The sequence below is a fragment of the Hordeum vulgare genome, chromosome 4H, assembly GCF_904849725.1.
Source record: "Hordeum vulgare subsp. vulgare chromosome 4H, MorexV3_pseudomolecules_assembly, whole genome shotgun sequence".
In the NCBI taxonomy this organism is placed as follows: domain Eukaryota; kingdom Viridiplantae; phylum Streptophyta; class Magnoliopsida; order Poales; family Poaceae; genus Hordeum; species Hordeum vulgare.
This window is the reverse complement of record NC_058521.1, coordinates 147,782,959-147,788,958: the sequence shown is the minus strand read 5'-3', so window position 1 is coordinate 147,788,958 and position 6,000 is coordinate 147,782,959.

Below are 6,000 nucleotides of genomic sequence, written 5' to 3'. Positions count from 1 at the left end.
ACACTTAGGTTGACTCGACGATCCTAGCATGTACAGACATGGCCTTGAACACGGGAGGCCGAAAGGTCAAACATGAGTCGTATGGTTGATATGATTAGCATGGAGATGCTCACCATTGATGACTAGTCCGTCTCACGAGATGACCGGACACGGGCTAGTTGACGTGGATCATGTAACACTTGGATGACTGGAGGGATGTCGATCTAAGTGGGAGGTCATTAGTAATTTTATTAGATGAACTTAATTATCATGAACTTAGTCTAAAATTGTCTTTACAAATACTGTAGATCCAATGGCCAACGCAAAGGTCCCATTAACCTCAACGCGTTCCTAGAGAAAACCAAGCTAAAAGACGATGGGAGCAACTATGCGGTCTCGGCTCGTAACTTAAAGCTCATCCTCATGGCTTCCAAGAAGGCATATGTCCTTGATGCACCGCTAGGTGATCCTCCCGTTCCCGCGGCGACCCAGGATGTTAGGAATGCCTGGCAGTCATGGAGTGATGACTACTCTCTGGTTTAGTGCGGCATGCTTTATTGTTTAGAACAGGGGCTCCAAAGGCGTTTTGAGCAACACAAAGCATATGAGATGTTCGAGGAGCTGAAACTTGTTTTTCAAGCTCATACGCGGGTCGAGAGATATGAAGTCTCCGACAAGTTCTTTAGCTGTAAGATGTAGGAGAATAGTTCTGTCAGTGGGCACATACTCAGAATGTCTGGGTTGCACAATCGCTTGACTCAACTGGGAGTTGAACTTCCGGATGATGCGTTCATTTACAAAATCCTCCAGTTGCTTCCACCAAGCTATAAAGGCTTTGTGATGAGTTACAACATGCAAGGGATGTAGAAGACTATTCCCGAGTTGTTTTCAGTGCTGAAATCTACGGAGGTAGAAATCAAGAAAGAGCATCAAGTGTTGATGGTCAATAAGACCACCAGTTTCAAGAAGGGCAAGGGTAAGAAAATCTTCAAGAAATACGACAAAGCAGTTGCCGCGCCCGGTAAGCCAGTTGCCCGGAAGAAGCCAAAGAAAGGACTCAAGCCTGAGACTGAGTGCTATTACTGCAAGGGAACCGGTCACTGGAAGCGGAATTGCCCTAAGTACTTAGCGGACAAGAAGGCCGGCAACGTCAAAGGTATATGTGATATACTTGTTATTGATGTGTACCTTACCAGCGCTCATAGTAGCTCCTAGGTATTTGATACCGGTGCTGTTGATCACATTTGCAACTCTAAGAAGGAACTGCGGAACAAGCGTAGGCTGGCTAAGGACGAGGTGGCGATGCGTGTCGGGAATGGTTCCTAGGTTGATGTGATCGCCGTCGGCACGCTACCTCTACATCTACCTTCGGGATTAGTTATAAACCTTAATAATTGTTATCTAGTACCAGCTTAGAGCATGAACATTGTATCGGGATCTCGCTTATGCGATGGCTACTCATTTAAATCTGAGAATAATGGTTGTTCTATTTATATGAGTGGTATGTTTTATGGTCATGCCTCGCTGGTAAATGGTTTATTCCTGATGAATCTCGATCATGATGATACACATATTCATAGTGTGAGTACCAAAAGATGTAAGGTTGGTAATGATAGTCCCACATACTTGTGGCACTGCCGCCTTGGTCATATCGGTGTAAAGCGCATGAAGAAACTCCATACTGATGGACTTTTGGAGTCTCTTCATTTTGAATCATTTGACACATGCAAGCCGTGCCTCATGGGGAAGATGACCAAAACACCTTTCTCCGGAACAATGGAGCAAGCAACCAACTTATTGGAAATAATACATACCGATGTATGCGGTCCAATGAGTGTTGAGGCTCGCGGTGGCTATCGTTATGTTCTCAGCCTCACTGATGATTTGAGCAGATATGGGTATGTCTACTTAATGAAGCACAAGTCTGAAACCTTTCAAAAGTTCAAGGAATTTCAAAGTGAGGTGGAGAATCAACGTGACAAGAAAATAAATTTTCTATGATCTGATCATGGAGGAGAATATCCGAGTCATGAGTTTCGCACACACCTATGGAAACGTGGAATTGTTTCACAACTCACGCCGCCTGACACACCGCAGCGTAACGGTGTGTCTGAACGTCGTAATCGTACTCTATTGGATATGGTACGATCTATGATGTCTCTTACTGATTAACTGCTATCATTTTGGGGATATGCATTGGAAACCGCCACATTCACTTTAAATAGGGAACCGTCCAAATCCGTTGAGATGACACCGTATTGATTATGGTTTGGCAAGAAACCTAAGCTATCGTTTCCGAAAGTTTGGGGCTGCGATGCTTATGTGAAGAAACTTCAACCAGAGAAGCTCGAACCAAAAGCAGAAAAATGTGTCTTCATAGGATACCCTAAGGAAACTATTGGGTACATCTTTTATCTTAGATCGAAAGGCTAAGTCTTTCTTGCCAAGAACGAATCCTTTCTAGAGAAAGAGTTTCTCTCGAAATAAGTAAGTGGGAGGAAAATAGAACTTGATGAGGTAATTGTACCTCGTCTCGAACCGGAGAGTAGCGCAACACAAGAAAATGTTTCTAAGGCGCCTGCACAGGCTAGAAATGAAGTTAATGATGATGATCATGAAACTTCTGATCAAGTTGCTTTTGAACCTCGAAGGTCCACAAGGGTACGTTGCGCACCGGGGTGGTACGAAAACCCTGTCATGGAAGTTATGTTTTTGGATAACAATGAACCTTCGAACTATGAAGAAGCGATGGCGGGCCCGGATTCCAACAAATGGCTTGAGGTCATGAAATCCGAGATAGGATCCATGTATGAGAACAAAGTATGGACTTTGGTGGACTTTCCCGATGATCGGCGAGCCATAGAAAATAAATGGATTTTCAAGAAGAAGACTGACATGGATGGTAATTTGACCATCTATAGGGCTCGACTTGTCGCTAAGGGTTATCGACAAGTTCAAGGGATTGACTACGATGAGACCTTCTCACCTGTAGCGATGCTGAAGCCGGTCCGAATCATGTTAGCAATTCCCGCATTTTATGATTATGAAATCTGGCAAATGGATGTCAAAATGGCATTCTTGAACGACTTTCTTAAGGAATAATTGTATATGATACAGCCGAAAGGTTTTGTTGATCCTAGCAATGCTAACAAGGTATGCAAGCTCTAGCGCTCCATCTATGGGCTGGTGCAAGCATCTCGGAGTTGGAACATTCTCTTTGATGAGGTGATCAAAGCGTTTGGGTTTATACAGACTTATGGAGAAGCCTGTATTGACAAGAAAGTGAGTGGGAGCTCTGTAGCATTTCTCATCTTATATGTGGATGACATATTGTTGATGGGAAATGATATAGAACTATTGGAAAGCATCAAGGCCTATTTGAATAAGAGTTTTTCAATGAAGGACCTTGGAGAAGCTGCTTACATATTAGGCATCAAGATCTATAGAGATAGATCAAGAGCCTCATAGGTCTTTCACAAAGCACATACCTTGACAAGATATTGAAGAAGTTCAATATGGAGAAGGCTAAGAAGGGGTTCTTGCCTGTATTACATGGTGTGAGGTTGAGTACGACTTAACGCCCGACCATGCCAGAAGATAATGAAAAGATGAGTACCGTCCCCTATGCTTCATCCATAGGCTCTATCATGTATGCCATGCTGTGTACCAGACCTGATGTGAACCTTGCCATAAGTTTGGTAGGGAGGTACCAAAGTGCTCCAGGTGTGGATCACTAGACAACTGTCAAGAATATCCTAAAGTACCTGAAAAGGACTAAAGATTTGTTTCTCGTTTATGGAGTTGTCGAAGAGCTCGTTGTAAAGGTTTACGTCGATGCTAGCTTCGACACAGATTCGGATGACTCTGATGTCTACTACGCAACCTTCTCCTTGTAGACGTTGTTGGGCCTCCAAGTGCAGAGTTTGTAGGACTGTAGCAATTTTCCCTCAAGTGGGTGACATAAGGTTTATCAATCCGCGGGAGGTGTAGGATGAAGATGGTCTCTCTCAAGCAACCTTGCAACCAAATAACAAACAGTCTCTTGTGTCCCCAACACACCCAATACAATGGTAAGTTGTATAGGTGCACTAGTTCGGCGAAGAGATGGTGATACAAGTGCAATATGGATGGTAGATATAGGTTTTTGTAATCTGAAATTACAAAAACAGCAAGGTAACTAATAATAAAAGTGAGCACGAACGGTATTGCAATGCGTGGAAGCAAGGCCTAGGGTTCATACTTTCACTAGTGAAGTTCTCTCAACAATGATAACATAATTGGATCATATAACTAGCCCTCAACGTGCAACAAAGAGTCACTCCAAAGACACTAATAGCGAAGAACTAACAAAGAGATTATTGTTGGGTACGAAACCACCACAAAGTTATTCTTTGTCATCAATCTACTCAAGAGTCCATAGTAAAATAACACGAAGCTATTCTTTCCATTCGATCCATCATAGAGTTCGTACTAGAATAACACCTTAAGACACACATCAACCAAAACCCTAATGTCACCTAGATACTCCATTGTCACCTCAAGTATCCGTGGGCATGATTATACGATATGCATCACACAATCTCAGAATCATCTATTCAACCAACAAATAGAACTTCAAAGAGTGTCCCAAAGTTTCTACCGAAGAGTCAAAACGTGTGCCAACCCATATGCATAGGTTCCCGATGTCACGAAACCCGCAAGTTGATTACCAAAACATACATCAAGTACTGACATGAATATCCCATTGTCACCACAGATAGACACGTGCAAGACATACATCAAGTGTTCTTAAAGACTGAATCCGATAAGATAACTTCAAAGGGGAAACTCAATTCATTACAAGAAGGGAGAGGGGGAAGAACATCATAAGATCCAACTATAGTAGCAAAGCCCGTGGTACATCAAGATCAAGACATCAAAAGAACATGAGAGAGAGAGATCAAACACATAGCTACTGGTACATACCCTCTGCCCCGAGGGAGAACTACTTCCTCCTCGTCATGGAGATTGCCGGGATGATGAAGATGGCCACCGGAGATGGATTCCCCCTCCGGCAGGGTGCCGGAACGGGCTCCAGATTGCTTTTTGGTGGCTATAGAGGCTTGCGGCGGCGGAACTCCCAATCTAGTTTTTTTGGGGGTTTCTGTATTTATAGGAATTTATGGCGGTGGAATTACGTTGGTGGGCCCACGAGGAGGTCACAAGCCTGCTAGGTGCGGCCTAGGGGGGTGCGTCCTACGCTTGTGACTCCCTCGTGGCTCTTCTGGCCTTCTTCCAAAGCTTCGGGGGTCTTTTTTGGTCCAAAAAAAACATCGCGAAAGTTTTATTCCATTTGGACCCCGTTTGATATTCTTCTCTGAAAAAGGTCAAAAACACGAAAAAAACAGAAACTGACACTTGGCACTGAGTTAATAGGTTAGTCCCAAAAAAGATATAAAATAGCATATTCATGCATATAAAACATTCAAAGTTGACAAGATAATAGCATGGAACCATCAAAAATTATAGATACGTTGGAGACGTATCAAGCATCCCCAAGCTTAACTCCTGCTCGTCCTCGAGTAGGGAAGTGATAAAGACCAAATTTTTAATGTCGAATGCTACCTAATATATTTGTCCTTTGTAACTTATTTCTTGTGGCATGAATGTTCAGATCCATAAGATTCAAAACAATAGTTTACTATTGACATGAAAACAATAATACTTCAAGCATACTAGCAAAGTAATTATGAACATTTGAAATAACAAGGCCAAAGAAAGTTATCCCTACAAAATCATATAGTCTGGCTATGCTCCATCATCCCCACACAACGAATTTAAATCATGCACAACCCAGGTATTGGCCATGTAATTGTTTTTGCACTCTTACTTTCTCAAAAAATTTCAACTCTCACGCAATACATGAGCGTGAGCCATGGATATAGCACCATAGGTGGAATAGAGTGTGGTGGAGGTTGTGAGGCAAAAAGGAGGAGATGGTCACATTGACTCGGCGTATCAATGGGCTATGGAGATGCCCAT